At 42.9% G+C, this 18,539-nt stretch overlaps 1 long non-coding RNA gene across 1 annotated transcript; it reads left to right on the forward strand.

The window, feature by feature from the left end:
* Positions 1-10,647: 10,647 nt before the first annotated feature.
* On the forward strand, positions 10,648-18,213 carry LOC115030882. The gene is made up of 4 exons (XR_003836466.1): positions 10,648-10,833; positions 15,668-15,804; positions 15,914-16,165; positions 17,873-18,213. It is a non-coding gene; the product is annotated as an uncharacterized LOC115030882 (long non-coding RNA).
* Positions 18,214-18,539: the final 326 nt, after the last annotated feature.

Here is an 18,539-nt window from a genome sequence, read left to right on the forward strand (position 1 = left end):
GGTCTGGTGATTTTTTTTTTTAACTTTTGCCCTCCCCCCTCCTACCGTGACCCAGTAGGGAGGTGTTTATTCAATAACTCTGATTGGCTTGTGAACAGCCAATCTTTGTAATCAGGCTCACATACTCCTTACACTCATAGAATGTTAGAGCTACAAGGGAGTCTTGAGGTTACACAGCTCCCAACACAGACCTGACTCTGTACAGGTGAGGAAACTATGGGGCTTCCCCAGATCACACAGTGAGGGACACCGACTGAAAGCTGAATCTGTCAAGAGGCTCTGGAAGGGTGTTGGCTGAGCTCTCATGTTTTCCAAACAAATCCACTCCTCAAGGACATTTATGTATTTTGTTTATTCTTAGTCTTCTGAGCCTTAATTTCTTCCTTTGGAGAGTAAGACTCGCCCTCACAAGAGCACTGGGTTTGTAGCATCTACATACTCAAGACAGTGCAGAATTATTAATTTCAAATTAACCCAGTGATGCCATATTTCTGTTGCTTATCTCTGTGCTTCTTCAGTAGCCACTTGCTGCATGTCCTCTAAACTTTATAGCTAATAGAGATGATCTTTCAGCAAAAGTGAACTTCTGGCTCTTAGATTCCTATTTGTTGTTTTATTTTGATGGATATAATTATCAATTTATTTATTCGTTTATTTATTTGGGGGGACACCATGGTGTGAATGTGGATGCCTGAAGAAAAATTGGGGTGGGAGGGGAAGGGAGGATAGGTTCTCTCCTTCTACCGCAGGGGACCCAGAAATGAAACCCAGGTATTAGGCTTGGCAGCAGGCATCTTTACCCATGAAGCCACCCTCCCACCTCTCCAAATTCTATTTAAAAAGAAATGATTATTTCCCCACACATTGTCCCCATCTCCAAAAAATCCAGTATGGGTTCCGATGTATTTCATGCCAAACCCCATTCAATTGTTCACTGTTCTCATCCTACCTCAGTATCTCCACCTTGCAAAAGAAAAAAAGACTTTTCATTCATTATAAGTTCTATACATGAATACAATGTATGTTGATCAAATCCATCTACCACTACCCCTGCAACTCTCCTGTATCTCCATCCCATCTCCTTCCTAGTTTAATGTGCTCTCTTTATTCACTTGTTGGTAGTAGTAACCCCAAGTCCACACTATGTGCACATGGGCGCATAGCCATCCTTGGGGCATGACCCACATACCAGCATCCATATCCCCAAAGGACAGTAACATTCTCTCTCAGCAGCCATCAACTACCAGTGACTTCTCTGATAGTAGTAGAGCCTCTGGGGCCTCTTTCCCATCCACGCTGGGTTAGGGACTTCTTGATCTTGTACAGGTTGTGTGCAGGTAGCCACACCTGCTGAGCATTGAAGAGTGTAAGAGCCATGACATGTCCAGAAGTCATCACTTCACAGTTCACCTTTTCGTCCACAGTTCTTAGATTCTTTCTGACCCATACTCTGTCAAGTTCTCTGGGACCTGGAGATATGCTCAAGGTTAAAGGTTTAAGTGACTATAGGGGAATTTGAGAGAGGAAAGGGTAAGGGCTGGTTAGCTGAAATTAATAATACATGAGGACATAGATATCTAGTTTATAAGCTAATTAAAAGCCTATGATACATTTTTAAAGGGGGAATTTGAACAGAAGTACCATGCATGGATGGAGAATGATGTTTCCAGAAGATATGAGTTATGAAATAGAAATGAAATACTTTTCTAAAAGTTGTTGTTCAGGGAAGCCTCAGAGAACTCCAAAATGACACAGAATACTGTTACTGCTCTTGGTTGACTTCCATAACCAGACAAGATAATATTATTGAAGACACCACTCACTTTAGACGAAGGGCATAGTGACATCAACCTTGAGCTGACCAGAAAACTCAATACATAATGTCACTAAGTACTTTCCATGATGCCAGGGGAGAAAAGACATCAGTAGTCTTACCCAGCCCTTCACTGATCTGCTGGCAAGATGTGTCCATTGGTACAAAGAATGTTGAAAGGGTAGCCAACCACTGTCTGATCGGATTTGAATCCACAGGAGGGATTTCATGTTGAGACTGTAAACCAGGTTGAAAGTCCATGACTAGGGAGAGAGTTCGTAGGCTTTATGGGACAATCTCTATTGTTTTGTTAAATGATCTTGCCATCAGATTCATTTAAAATTTTATATTTTTATCCATAGATTTATGCTGCTCTCAACTTTGGTCAGAGGATCTTCTTTCTGCAGGGGTCAGTAGTTAATGCCGAGATTCATAGCTATTAATCAAAGAGTATAAATAAAGTAGACAAGTCATCACTCACAACCCTTCCACACTATCTTCAAAGTCAGTAAAAAGTTGAATTGAACTTAATGGTGTTGTTCCAATCTGTCAGAACCTCCCAACTATGGCACAAAGTGTGAATTCATTGTATAGATTTCCCCACTGAGTAGTAGATCTAAATCCAATGTTAAAGAAAGTACATAAAAAATATTAAGTATGGCTCCGTGGTAAAGAGCACTGACTGCTCTTCCAGAGGTCCTGAGTTCAATTCCCAGCAACTACATGGTGGCTTACAACCATCAGTATGGGATCCCATGCCCTATTCTGGTGTGTTCACATATATAAAATAAATAAATCTTTTCAAAAACTTGCTTAAAAAAGTAAGTACTTCCTGAGGAAAATGACAAAGGAAGCACAAATCTAGACATAGTGGAATTACATGACATAGGAAAATATAAGTTCTTTGAACCACATTGCTTTGATGTAACTCATAAAATGGAAAGCCAAACCAAAATGCTTAGTGTTGCAGAGCGTGATGCTAGAATTCATTGGCCAAAATGAGAAACAGCATGTTTAGAGATGACTCAAGGGGTAAAGGGCTTTCTGCACAAGCATGAGAAGCTGACTTCACATCCCTAGCACTTATGTAAAAAAAACAAGGTACAGAACGTACTTACAGTCTCAGTGCTGGGAGCAGATCTTGGGGGGCATCCACAAATTCTAGGTTCAGTGAGAAAAAATGTATCAGAAAATAAGATGGGAGAGTGATGAAGAAGACATCCTGTGTTAACCTCAGACCTCTGCATTCACACACAGTCAAGTACATCCACATGCATATGCACACACAGCAATGCACAAACTACACACACACACAGAGGAGAAAATGGAGTTGAAATGAGACAAAATTTCTAAATGGAATTAAAGCTTGGACAGCTTCTAAAAATAGTAAATGTAAGACATCAAATTGGTAATTCAAGGAAAATGAGGTGTTTGAATCAAATCATTTGGCCAGAGATGTTTTGATCAAGACTTATCCTAAGTGCTTCAGAGAATTACACTGAATGAGGCCCCCATCAACCTCCTGACTCCATTGGCTACCCAGTGGCACATATTCTGGTTCCCACACCTTCATCAGGTACTACTCATCAAAGCACGTGGTTTTAAACTCATGGCGACAAGATGACCTGGGCTAGAGATCTGTGAGGTTGCATCATCCACAATTCTTAAATTAGGATGGAGGGGGCTGGAGGTGTAGCTCAGTGTAGCTCAGCTCTACAGCACATGCTCAACATGCAGCAACACCTCAAAAGAGAAAAAGTCAAGAAAGAGCTGAGTGGTGACAAAGGAATTGTGAGTTCTATTATAAGTGTGATGACACTCATAACCCCCATCACTCCTTTTTTAGGCTTTCTGATACACCTTGCTCCTTGCATATATAATCTTCATGCTTTTGCACACTTTTTACTACTGCACCTTCTGAAGGCAGGTTTATTGTCACTATTTTATACTCAAAAAACAAACAAACAAACAAACAAAAAACCTAAGAGGGATCAAGAAGCTTGTCCAGACTCACAAGGCAGGTACATGGAGTTGCTCTTGGCCATAGTCTGAAGCAGACTCAGCCACATTTTGGTGGCCAGAGACAGCCTGAATTAGCTCATTCCCCCATTCCCTTCTAAGCGGTTTATGACCTTGGACATTAAACCTGCATAATTCAAAGAGGAATGACTTACGTCGGCAGGTAGGTATCCTGCTTAGACTGGGCATCGTTTCACGTGAACAGCTGCCTGGCCAGGCATGTCAGAGGAGCAGGAGAACCCCTGCCCCTGAACAGTACTACAGGATGCTGCTTCTGTGGCCTCAGCATGCCCACCACTGGGGCCTGTAGTGAGGCTGAAACTCAAAGTTCAAGAGAGCAAAGCTAACACTTGTCAAACCTTAGGGGAAAAAAAACCAACTGCCAACTCAAGCAGATTGTCTGCAGGATGACTGTATTGCTGTTTGGTGGTTTGTTTTTTGTTTGTGTTTTGTGTTGTCCCTGAGGATTTTTATTGTTTGGTTCCTTTATGTTATGGCTGGGAGAACTGTTGTCCTTTGTAAAAGTCTCCTAAGTATACAATGTTCAAAGTTAACCTATGATCTGTATTTTAAGCCTAGTGGACTGAGAGACTGTGGAACGCTGAGGAATGTCCTATTGTAAATAGTATTTAATAACTCTATTAATTCTTAATATGGTCCAGCCAGCCCCCAGTAATTGAGGCAAGATCCTAAGGATTTATTTAATCCATGTTAGCACAATCACTGGGTATATTATCCCTAATCTATCTTTGTACATGCTAGACTGTTAATTCCTAGCAGAGCTCCCCATGTACTTGCTGTTTGAGTCTCACCTGGGTTACTTCTGCTCCATCAGTCTGTCCTTAGGAAGCACTTCTGTCATGGCCCATCTCCTCTCATGACAACCTCCTCCTCTCTGTGTCTTCCTTTTTCTTCCCTCTTTCTTTCTCTCTCTCCTTGTGGTCCCTACCTGTGACACCCCCCCCCCGAGTCTGACAACTGAAACCCGCCTACCTCTAGTCTCCCCAGAAGTTGGCTGTAACTATTTCTATTTAACCAGTCAGAGCAGATTGGCAAGCAACATTTGTTCAGCTTCATTTGGTGTGTGTGAGAATGTGCTTGTCAGACTGCAAGCAGATCTTGGGGGTAGAGGGGTTAGCATTTGAATACACAACAACACCATATCAACCCCCAGCCATGTCCCAATCTCATGGATACACATTTTTTTTTTACCACAAATGAAATGAGATAGCAATGCCTCCAGCAGAACTTGATTATGAGGGCTAAGGGTGTGATGTCGCAGAGAGTGCTTGCCTGGCACTTGCGAAACCCCAGATTCAATCTCTGCTAGCACAAAAACAAAACTAATCAACTGCACAACAAAACACCAGAAACTGATTATCAAGAATGAATTCAATAACATGAGTAGGGGTCTAGCAGAGAGCAGGATTTTTATTACATATCTGACTTATATGCCAAACTCTTGAGAGGTGTCCAATTACAGATTATTTCAAGAGGCAATGTAATATCATCCATACCCCTCACCATCAATGCCTTCGATGGTTCTCCCTGTACTATCTCCTTGCTGCCTCACACTAAATACTTGTGATTTGAATGATAAAAAAAAGTCAAATGTATTCATAGACAACATGAGGTGTGAGTCACAAAGAAGCTAGCACCTGTAAGCATGGGCCACTGCCACATTAATGATATTGAGGGCAAAGAACTCTAAAAGAGTGACCGCTTCTGCATATGGCAGCTGGAATAATCAAAACAGGGCTTTAAAAGAATGTTTCTGCAGAAATGCAATGGAGATATTCCCTTGTTGTTTTGCTATCTACTTTTGAGGCTAGGCTGGTTCAGGACTGTCATTGTTTTCACCATGACGTTGTGTGCTAGCGTTATCAGCCCAGTCTGCCCAGTCTTTATTGAGTCTGTAGTTGGCTTTTGGTTAGCTGCGTGGATGTTTTGTAGAGGATGTACTGTATTTGAGAGTATAGGACGAACAATATTGGTCTAATCTTAAGGATCTCACAACCTCAGGCATAAGAGAAGACTGAGACCGCAAATCAAATCAAATGGAACTGCATACAAAAATGCTAATAAATTGTAACAGTAGGGGTGGTGGTGGTGTGTGTGGTAGCAGTGGTGGTGGTGGTGATGCTGGTGGTGGCAGTGATGGTGGTGGTGGTAATCGTGGTGGGGAGGAGGTTGTGGCAGTGTCCATGAATGACTCCATGAAGTAACATGAAGGAAGAGATCTAAGAAAGGCGTGAGTGTTACAGTTTTGTACATGGCCAATTAATACTTCATGCTGGTAGTTTCAGCTAGCCTGTTAGACCTACAAGGGTTGGGTCAGTGAGCTTCACCACTGCCCCCCTCCCCCAGCATCTAGTGCCTTGACTGGAGTACACTAGGTACCTAATCATATTTGTTGAATAAATGTATTAATAGGATGATGGATTCATTCAAACAAATCTCAAAATGTCCAGAGTAACTGGCTCACTTGTTTTCGTTCCCTGTGATCTTTGAAAAAAACTGACAGTAGAATATGGTCTTCAGCACCCTAGATTTTGAAAGCTTCTATTATTCCTTTGCTGTTTTACAGGAATCCCGTCATGTTACACAAGAGCCACACCCCCCTACTTCTAAAACAATATCCCGATAAAATACACATGATGTAACGCTTGCCGTCTTGATCATGTTAAGCATCCAGTTCATTATCATCAAGACATTGTTAGGCATCAGATTTTTACAACTTGCACAAAACTGAAACTCTACCCATGAAACAATGCTCCATTTCACCCTCTCCACCAAGCCTGACAACCATTCTTCTCTTTTCTACTTCACAAGTTGAACTACTCTAGCTTTTATATAATGGGATTTTGTAGTTGTCTCATAGCTGGTGTGTTTCATTTAACATATTATCCTCAAGTTTCAATCATATTGTAGAACCCAGACTTCATGCAGCCCCATCTAGGTACTTTGCTTCTGGCACACAATGCCTTTCCACTCAAGGCTGAGTAGGTAATATTCCATTGCATTATTGTGTCACATCTTGTCCATCTGCTTACCAGTGAATAACCTTTGACCTTTGGTTACTGTGGATAATGATGCATCAACCGAAGTGTGTAAAGATCTCCATAAAAATCACGCTTGCCTGTGATGGAGAGATGACTCAGCAAAGAGGAGTGTCTTCTGTTATTCTAGAAGATTAAGTTTGGAGCTCAGCATGTAAGCTGCGTGGCTCACAACTGTCTGCAGTTCCAGCTCCATTGGACCTGATGCCCACTTCTGGTCTCTTAGCACACCAACACACAAAGGACAGACACACAAACACATAAGACACATAAAATAAGAGTAATACATCTTTTAAATGTTTTGTTTGGTTAGCATGTGAAAAACCCGAGCTTGGTCTCCTGCACCTAAAAAACAAAAACACCCCCCCCCCCCACTTTCTGAAATAAGCTAGGCTCAGAAGGATACATTTGCACACTTTCTCTGATATGTGGAATCCAGGGAGGGGAAAATATGTAACATATATAAAAATAGATGTTGGTCTACAAATGAAGAGGAAGAGGACTTAGAGAGGCATGGAAAGAGAGTATTATGGGTGTGAATATGATCAAAGTTTATAACAAACATCCAGAAAGGAAATGTCATAGTAAAACTTATTATTTGTGCCATTAATATTTGCCAACAATGTTTAACATTTTTACTTTCAATTCATGTTCCTTTTCTTAATGTTTCTGCTTTATTGAGATAGAATCATAAAATCATATCATTAAATTCACCATGTTAAAAAAGGATTTATTTATTTTTATCTTATGTATATGAATGCTTGCCTGAATAAATATGTATGTGGACTGTGTGTTGCCTGTTTCCCAGAAGAGAATATCAGAGTTCCTGGAACTGGAGGTTACAGTTTGATTGTTTGTCTTTATTTTATGTGGTGTGCGTGTGTGTGTGTGTGTGTGTGTGTGTGTGTGTGTGTGTGTGTGTGTGTGTGTGTACCAAATGGGAAGTGCCCATGAAAGCCAAAAGAAGGTGTCAGATCCTCTGGAACTGGAATTATAGAAACTTATGAGCCACCATATGGGTGCCAGGAACAAAATCTGGGTCCTCTGCAAGAACAGCTGATGCTTTTCACCACTAAGCCTTCTCTCCATCCTCCCAGTTCACTGCTTCCTTAAAATCTCCGAACTGGAAGGTGTAAGAGCCTTACATCACCATAATAAGGCTCAGAGGCCAGCATTAAAATAAAAGTCTTCCAAATGTTTTGATGGTCTCCATTGCTAATCAATCAGAGATGTTCATTCTGAGAAGACCAGAGTCTGTGTGGGAAGCTATCTGGGGCCAGTGAATTGAAGAGTATCTAGTCTAAGTATCAGAAATCACACTTCCCCTAGACACTAAAGACTAAAACTGACAGTAGAATATGGACATAGACATAGAACTTTCCCTAAAGGGGCCATATCTACATGGTTCAACTGGAAGAATCTCGGCTGGAGTTGGAATGTATCTTCTCCAGTCTCCATTAGAGGGATTTCCTTATTGAAACCTGTGCTGGTGAGTTTTTAAGACTCTGAAATCACCAGTAATTATTCATTGAGAACTTGAGGTTTTTCTTGTCTAAGGAAATGTATTCCATCACTTAAGATGTGGCAGAAATAGACCAACCAGAAAAGAACTTCAGAGTTACTAAGAGACCAAACTACCTAAGAGGAAGTGTTAGAGAGCAGTCGTCAGTGGCCACCAAGCTCTCTGTTCCCATGCCACCTTGGGCTATGTTATTTACCACCTTGTCTGTGTTTTCTCTTTGCCTGTTGATCAATCATCTCAAAGTCCAATCCTTCCCTCACTATCTAATCTGGCAGTTGGCCTCACATGCCATTTATGAATCCAAGACTAATACTTTTTTCACTGACTTTATCTCCTAGCAAAGCTGTTGTATGGTGGAAGGGCTCTGTGTGCCAGATGCAGGTCACCCAGAGGAGGAAGTATGAAGCCTGGATTCTGGGGCTAGATCTGTCTCTGACTAGCCACAAGATGGAGAAGCACTAGTTTCCCAGATGCCATCTCCCAAGTATGTAAAATGGACTTTAAAATGACACCTTATCCACTTTGTTGCTCAAAAGGTGCCATCTAAATGTGACCTCTAAAAATAACGAAGCTCTTCATAACTACAAAGCGCTATCAATGCTACCTCACCAGAGCAGGTATCACGGTGCTCCTGTGGTACACACAAGCACTCATGCATGCACACATACAGACACACATGCACACGCACGCTTAAGAATCAGAAAACATCACTCCCTAACTCTGTCTCTAGCAACTAGATGATATTACTCACAGGAGATATAAGCATTTGTTGAGCACATACTGCTTACATGGGCTTCTCTAAACACAGCCCAGAATGCAGCACTCAATTTTATCCACCAGTGGGGTAGGTATCTTGTCCAATGGTAAGCATAGCCTGAAATGCAGGCCATCTTTGACCATAAAATATCCTCTCCTAAAAATACTGCTGATATGGATTCTGCATTGACCCTTACCTAAGAATCTTCACAGTGCTGGCACGGGTGGAAGAAACAGGGTGGGCCTAACCCCCTCCCACTGTAGGATTACTTCACCATGTCTTAGTGCTCTTAGGAATGAAGAATGTCACTCGGATCTGACCCAGGATGCATTTCCCTGAAGGCCAAAGACTCAGACTGGCCAGGGAGATGTCCCTCAGGCATTTGCTCCCCACAATACCACCTTCATACCCACTGCCTTTTTAAAGATCCAGCCATACATTTTCTTGATAAGCCAATGTAAAAAACAAAACAAAACAAAACAAAAACAAAAAAAACAACAAAAAATTCCCAAAAAACAAAATAAAACAAACAAAATAAAAAACATATGTGTGTGTGTAGATCCATCCTGAGTATGGTGGCCACACCTGCCATTCCCATGGCATTGGCTCCTTTGTCAGGCATTATGTTAACCTTTTGAACCAAATTCTCCAACATTGTAGATTGTCCCCAAATCCCCCTCTCCAAAGGAGAGGTACCCAATACCATTATGCCTGGGGTCCCTTCTTTCAGAATCCTCCCATCTGACTACAACCTTCCCAAGATCTTTTCCATGTCACATGGACAAGAATTAAGCTGGATCTGAATCCATCTCAAACTTGCATAGCCGCACCCCAAACATGCCCCTGGAAAGGCAGTGAGGGACTGTAAATAAGGTCAGCCCACCTCCTCCACACACACCAATATGAACTAACAAGGGGACAGAACGGGGAGAAGCAGGTTTGAAGTGAATAAAGAGAGGACCATATTAACTGTGGAGAGTGACGAGGGGAATGTAGGGGGAGGGGTGATCATGAATTTAAGCCATTCATCTGTGCTTCTGAGTCACAAGATGACTGAGTAGCAGAAGGGCCACCTGTCCACCCTGCCACTCTGCCAAGCAGGCACACAGGTTGACTTCTGCCACCACACTGCACCACCACGTCACCAGGAGAGTGCAGCCAGACTGCGTGGACACAGCCTGGGTGGCACAGAGATTTCCAGGCCTGCTCAGTGCCCTGCTGCCCTGTCTCATGGGGTGTTATACGAGGCTGGAACAAGTTGTCTCTGTGGCAGGGAGCCAGGGAGCATTTGCTTGCCACACTGCTCCCAGCGCGAGGAGCACGTGGAATGACCATGACCTGGAGGCTATTCCCTCCTCCAGTAGCACCTGGTGTGGGGACGAGGGGAGGAGTTGTCCTCTTTGAATTACCCTGTTTCCCACCCAGACCTGGGGCGGGGCCAGCCTGCACATTTGCTACTCCTCTAGGTGACTTGTACTGGAATCACTTGCCAAGAGAGAATCTAGTTCCTTGGATTCGAAGGAGGTAGGTTAAAGCTGTCACTCCAGAGAGGGTGTGAAGACTGAAAAAGCCACACACTTATTACAAGATCATCATGTCCTTCAGTGTCCCAGTCAGAAAAAACACGTGGCTTTTTCAGAGCTCCTGCTAACCCCGTAGCAAGGTAAGCATGCCAGTCATGTCCACAGTGCCTCAGCCTCTCCTCCAAACCATCACTCAGATGCCAAGATGCTCATTCTCACGCCCCCACCGCCTGTAGGTGAGGAGGATAGCTGCCTGTAGTGTTTCTACAGGAGTCCCTGTTACACAGGTCTGCAGGGAAGGGAAGGCCATGTCACAGATGCAGACGGAGCTCAGAGCTCAATGGGGCATTCCTTGTTGGTTTATATCCAGAGGGAACAACGGATTTAGATTTCCATTCCAGAATCTCCACAAAGTGCAGTGCATTCCCTCAAATTTGGGGGAGTTGCCAGTGTGTGTGCACATGAGTGAGTGAGTGTGTGTGTGTGTGTGTGTGTGTGTCTGTGTGTCTGTGTCTGTGTGTGTATGTTATACACACACTTTGCACCTTTAAACAAACTTTGCACGTTTAAACAAGTCAACTTACTGAGCTGCAGGCCAGGGCTACCTGCTCTGCCAGCAATAAGCCACTCTCAGAAGCCTTGAGAATTCCTGTGACCAGAGGGTGGCCTCCTCCATGGGCATTGTGGTATTACAGAGAAATTTTAGCTTCTCTTGTTAGTACTTGCTAAGGTTGTAGAAGGAGGATCCCAAGAGAGACAAGGGAGAGGTTTGCCAGTGTGCTCCGAGAAAGGGAAAGAATAAGAATGAGGGACCTGTGAAAGGAGTTGGAAGTCTTGACTGCACACTCACTCATGTGTTCATGTTGTGTGCATGTGTACATGCATGTGTGTGCATGTGTGATGGAAGGTGGAGGATGAAGCATGTTGAGATATGATGAAGAAATGATGAAGAACGGTCTTTCATGGCTTTGTTTCCCTCTTTCCCCTGTGACTATGGGAATGGAACAGGTTTAGAAAACAAGAGAAAAGAATCAACCAGGAACTAGCATCTCTTTACCCTCAGATGGTACAACTTCATTCTCTTGAGCTAGACATGGCCAAAAGTCATAGAGTTGGATAGTAATTGAAGAAGCTACAAAATGTATGAAGTCTGGTGAAAAAAAGGTGGGGCTCTTGTTGAAAAAGAAGGGGAAGGAACGTGGTGCCATTAAGAGCAGTAAGCTAATGCTGGGAGGTGAATCAGCTGGTGAACAGGTCACACTCCCATGAGAACCTGAGCTCAGTCCCCAGAGCTCATGTAAAAAGCTGGGTATAGTATTGGTTTTTAGATACATTTTTGTGTTCTAATGATAGAGAGAAACAGTATTGATTTGGGTGAGAGGGGTGGGGAGAGGATTTACTTCATCTGGAAAAACTGCCTTCCAAGAATTGTTACGAAGATATTTGGCTGTCCCCAAGGTTGCTAACATTGATCCCGAAAGCTAGCAGGGACCCAAGGGCCCCATGCTGACACAAAACCAGGGTCCTACCCATGTGAACAACAAACATTGTCTTTACTGACACTCACCCCAGCAGAGGGTATGGATACTTGCTGGTTATGTGTACATCTTCAGGCTGGGGAGCAGCTTTTCCTACTCTCACAGAGAAATAATTTGGAACTTAAACACATGGTGCCATATGCAATCTTCAGGCCAGGTTATGAGGCTGAGTAGTAGTAAAAATGACCTTGGCCAAGAAACAGAACTTTGTTGGCCAGAAAGTATGTCATTTGTGTCTGTTGTATGCCCCATAAATGTGGTATGATGGCTATACTTGGTTGTCAATTTGACTGCATATGGAATTCACTAAAATCTCCCAAATGGCTGGGCATACCTGTGAGGAATTTTTTGCTTAATTAAATTATTAGAAGTGGAACAATCCACTTCTAACCTGGATCTCTGAGGTGGGAAGACTCATATCTAATATGGGCTATACCATCTCCTGGAAGCCTATATAAAAGACATGGAGGAAGGAAGCCTTGTTCTTTGCTGGATTGCTCTTGCCCTCACTAGCAAGTCCATTCTTTCATCAGAATATATTTCTTCAGGATTCCAGCATATAATGAAGACCAGCTGAGACCTCTAGCTTCATGAACTGAACAACTACTAGATTTTGAACCTTTTATTCACAGACAGCACACACACACACACACACACACACACATACACACACATACATATGTGTGTATGTGTGTGTGTATATATATATATACATATATATATATATATATATATATAGAGAGAGAGAGAGAGATCTACAAAAATGTTCTGTACAAATATATGAATTTACAAAGGGTTTTTATATACATATATGTGTATATATAAATATAGAGAGACATATGCCATAGACATACACATATATAGACATATAGAGAGACATATATGTATATATGGAGAGAGAGATTCATTCTATAAGTTTTGTTACTCTAGAGAACCTGGACTGATACATGTGGCTACTCTCCTTTTGAGTTCATGGTTGCTGCCCATCTCCACTGCTCCCAAAGGATCAGGGGGCTTCTGAGACTATGGACATACCTACCTCCAGCAGTTCTTGAAAGACTTGACCAACCTGAACAAAGCATTGCTCATCAACTCAAATTATACTCTCCTCTAAGAATTCAGGGTCCCACAAATCCCCAACACCTAGGAGATTGGATTGAAGAAGAAGGGGAAGAAGAATTGTAGAAACCAGAGGTGTCAAGGACAGCACAGAAAAACTCACAGAATCAACTGACATGGGCTCAAAGATTGAGGATTCTCCAAGCTCTGCCTAATGTTTGGCTTGGGTGCTTGTTTCCATCAGTTCTTGGGTAAAGCCTCTCTGAGGACAACTGGGCCAGGCTCCAGTCTATAAGTATAGCAGAATATCATTAGGAATAATTTTGTTGATTGTTGGTTGGTTGGTTGGTTTGCTGTTGCCATTATTATTGTTGTTGCCACCCGTGTTTGATTCTATCTCTGGGTTGTTCAGCCTCTGGTTCCTTGCCATCTAGGCAGTGTCAAGGATGGGCTCCCTCTCATGGCATGGGTCACAAGATAGACCAGACATTGAGTGGCCATTCCCTCAATTTCTGTTCCATCTTAACTCCAACACATCTTGCAGGCAGGACAAACTATTGAAAGTTTTGCGGCTGGGTTGGTGTTCCAATCCCTTCACTAGAAGCCTTGCTTGTTTACCAGACATGAACAGTTCAGGCTCCATACCCCCCATTACTAAGAATCTTAGGTAGGGTCACCCTCCTAGATTCCTGGGAGTTTCCATTGTACTAGGTTTGTATCTCACCCTAAAATGCCTCCCAAAAGAAGTCATCTCTCCCAGTATCATCTCCTTTCATCTTCCCCCAACCTGAACCCTTCTGTTCCCATCCCCACATTCCTCAAGTCCACCTTCAATATGTGTTCTTATTAGTAAATGTAGGACTATTGGATATGCTTACATGCAAGCCATGTCACTTAAGCTGGAGTAGAGATGACTAACCAAAGCCTAACTAACAGCACAAAGGGAGCATTACTGTTCAGGTAATAGTAAAAGCCCAATATGTGGGAAATAAAACGAGCTGTATGCAACTAGATTTAAAAAAATAAAATAAATTAATATAGTAGTTCCTAATAGTACATATTCCATCTGCCCCAAGGGTATTTATACCTGCTATCAAGGAGATACTTGAAAACTAATATTATTGGCCCCCAACTTAGAAGTACTCCCAGGGAAGGAGATACAGCTCTAGTTGTATCCCTCAGATTCAAGAACTAATAGAGCCCCTGTGCTTTTCCTACACCTTCCAGGAACAGTCCCATCAGGGTCCATGACCACCAATTCCATTGCAATAGGTATCCAAGAAAATCAGCATAGACAACTCTCTATTACACTATCAGTCGGGAATCATATGAGTAAAGGCCAAAAAGTTATTCAAAGGGATTAAGGCTAGAGGTACAAATGAGAGCCAACAGATGGTATGCCAAGAGTACCTGCTCATTCCTTCAATGTAGATTAATAATATGTTATGAAAGTGAAGAGGAGAGAATGAAATAGAATAAGTTGAGAAAACCAATGATTACACCCCAATTTATTGATTTTTTTAAGTGATTTACGTAGAGCACTACTGTGCTGCCTGTTTGCCAACCATGACCTCACTTGCTACCTAAACAGAATGATCTGGGGAAACTGATAAAGCAATGGGTCATTGACCTTGAGGGCCTGATGACTGAGTATATTTCTGTAAAATCTTGCTTGCTTGTCCACCCTACCTTGTAGCTTTAGAGTATAAAACGAGAATACAAACTGGACCTGAGAGCAAGGCCTTTCAGGAGCTTTCCTGGCTCTGTTCTACTGGTGCATCTCACCATATTTTCACTGGTGTAGGAGTGCCTATTCAGAATAGTTCCCGTGATGAAAGTATGTCACAGGGAGTGAGCTTTGAGAGTCAAGACCACTTAGAGTTTGTCATCTCTGCTTCCTGCTCGTGGTTCAAGGCAAGAGCTTTCAGCTTACTGCTCCAGCTGATATGCTTGCCGCTGGCTACCATGATGTTCTGACCATCATGGACTCTTATCCCTCTGGAACCCTAAGTCAAAATAAATTCTTCTTTAAGTTGGGCATGGTATTTTATCACAGCGACAGAAAAGTAACCAATACCTAGCTTGAATGGCAAGCTTGGTCTGCCTGTATTATCAGCATCTTTCCACAAATCCTTACTTAGGACTCTCCCTGAACTCCCATCTATTAATGAGCTGTGGAAAGCCTGTACTTACAGACATTGCCAAGAGCCCATGCAAACACAGTAGCAAGGAATGACAGACACGTGTCTTTCCCATACTGTTGTTCACACACATGCTCTATTGTCTCATGGAACTTTTGTTGCTGTTATTGTTTTCTGAAATTCACTCTGTAAGTCAGCCTGGTCTCAAACAGAGATCTGCCTTTCTCTGCCACCAGGGATTAAAGGTGTGTGTCACCACCACCCAGCTGGACTTTTCTTAACACAAATTCAAATATATTTTCAAGTTGCCAACAGCGGAGCATAAACCAAACACTGAACACTTCTAAATGTGGATCCCTGGGTGATCACACAGGTAAAAAAAAACCCATAAAGCAAGGGTAAGCAACTGCTTCCTGACTGGACCTGAGGCTCACTCCCAGGGAGAAAATAAATGTTCTCTTTTTTTTCTCTAAAAAATGCAGGCACAGACATCTGCCTTCGTAGACGTATGAGTAATAAGTGCATTAAGACTTTATAAGTTGTTAGTTATGCTACAACAATCATAAAAATCATAAAAATAGGAGAAGAAATAAGAGCATCAGAAGATAAGACAAGGCCCTTCAAGTAACAGACACCATTGTAATGGACGGAGGACACCTAAAGACAGTCTTGTCAACCTCAAGTTACTCATACACGTAACAACAGAGGGATGAACTGTCACCTGACTTGCTGTGGTAAGTGGTGTAAGACAGGTAGGACAGAGGCTATAAAGAGACTGCATTCAATATCTCCTGAGGAACAGACAAAGTTATTACACAGCGGGCGGGTCCTAATGGGGAAATGTTGTGACCTACTCTTCCCTCTAGAGGGAGCTCAAGGTCTTCTCCAATGATACCATGAAGGAACTTTTTGTCTTCCCAGTGAGAAGAGTAGGCACCTTAGAATTGGCTTAAGGCGGGTGGCTGGCCCATCCCTCAACAGGGGACAGTGCCTATCCACTGGATATGGTCTCTATAGGTTCTATCTCCCCTTTGTCGGGTATTTCGGCTAAAGTCCTCCCTGTTAGGTCCCTGGTATCTGGGACTTTCTAGTGACTACCCCCAGCTCCCCCTCCCCCACTGCTATACACCTATTTTCAAATTCCTGACCCTCTGTACTTCTCCCCCATTTCCTCCCAGATCTGAACTGACTTCCTTTCTCTCCCCCTCCTCTCTCTCTCCCAGATCCCTCTCTCCCTCTACTTCCCAGAGATGATTCTCTTCCCCCTACTGAGAAGTGCTGTAGCATCCACACTTTGGTGTAATCTTCTTTCTTCTTCAGTTTCATATGGTCTGTGAGTTGTATCTGAGCTTCTTTTTTTTTGGCTAATATCCACTTATAAGTGAGTACATATCATGTGTGTTCTTTTTGTGGCTGGGTTACCTCATACAGGATGATATTTTCAAGTTCTATCCATTTGCCTAAAAGTTTCATGAAGTCATTGTTTTTAATAGCTGAGTAGTACTCCATTGTGTAAATGTACCACATGTTCTGTATCCATTCCTCTGTTGAGGGACATCTGGGTTCTTTCCAGCTTCTGGCTTTTATAGATAAGGCGTGAACATAGTGGAGCATGTATCCTTATTATATGTTAGAGCATCGTTTGGGTATATGCCCAGGAGTGGTATAACTGGGTCCTCAGGTAATACTATTTCCAATTTTCTGAGGAACCGCCAAACTGATTTCCAGAGTGCTTGTACCAGCTTGCAATCTCACCAGCAGCCAGGCATGGTGGCGCATGCCTTTAATCCCAGCACTTGGGAGGCAGAGGCAGGCGGATTTCTGAGTTCCAAGCCAGCCTGGTCTACAGAGTGAGTTCCAGGACAGCCAGGGCTATACAGAGAAACCCTGTCTCGAAAAACCAACCAAATAAACAAACAAACAAAAAAATCTCACCAGCAATGGAGAAGTGCTCCCCCCCTCTCCACATCCTCACCAGCATCTGCTGTCACCTGAGTTTTTTATCTTAGCCATTCTGACTGGTGTGAGGTGGGATCTCAAGGTTGTTTTGATTTGTATTTCCCTGATGACTAAGGATGTTGAACATTTCTTTAGGTGCTTCTCGGCCATTCTATATTCCTCAGCTGAAAATTCTTTGTTTAGCTCTGAGCCCCATTTTTAATAGGGTTGTTTGGTTCTCTGGAGTCTAACTTCTTGAGGTCTTTGTATATATTAGATATTAGCCCTCTATCAGATGTAGGATTGATAAAGATCTTTACCCAATCTGTGGATTGCTATTTTGTCCTATCGACAATGTCCTTCACTTTACAGAAGCTTTTCAATTTTATGAGGTCCCATTTGTCAATTCTTGATCTCAAAGCATAAGCCATTGGTGTTCTGTTCAGGAAATTTTTCCCTGTGCCCATGTGTTTGAAGTTCTTTCTCACATTCTCTTCTATTAGATTCATCATATCCACCCACCTCAAAAAAATTAATCCAGAACTCCTCCAGTCAAAAGGAACTGCAGGGACAAAGAGTGAAGCAGCAACTGAGGGAAAGGCCATCCAGAGACTTCCCCACTTAGGGATCCATTTCATCTGCTGACACCAAACCCAGATACTATTGCTGATGCCTAGAAGTGCTTACTGGCAGAGGGCTGGTATAGCTGTCCCCTGAGAGGCTCTGCCAGAGCCTTACCAGTACAGATGTGGATGTACACAGACAAACATTGGACCAAGCTTGGGGACCTCAACGGGGAAGTTAGGGCAAGGACTGTAGGTGCTGAAGGAGTTTGCAACCCCATAGGAAGAACAACAATATCAACCAACTAGACCCCTCAGAACTCCCAGGGACTAACTAAACCAACAAACAAAGAGTACAAAGAGGGTACCCATGGCTCCAGCTGGATATATAGCAGAGGATTGTCTTATCACTGGGAGGGGAGCCCCTTGGTCCTGTGGAGGCTTGATGACCCAGGGTAGGGGAACGCTAGGGCGCTGAGGCAAGAGTGGGTGGGCAGGTGGGGGAGCACCCTCATAGAGGCAGGCAGAGGGAGAAGGGGAAAGGGGGCATGTGGAGGGGAAACTGGGAAGGGGATAGCATTTGAAATGTAAATAAATAAAATAACCA

This window comes from Mus caroli, chromosome 4 (assembly GCF_900094665.2).
Source record: "Mus caroli chromosome 4, CAROLI_EIJ_v1.1, whole genome shotgun sequence".
NCBI lineage: Eukaryota > Metazoa > Chordata > Mammalia > Rodentia > Muridae > Mus > Mus caroli.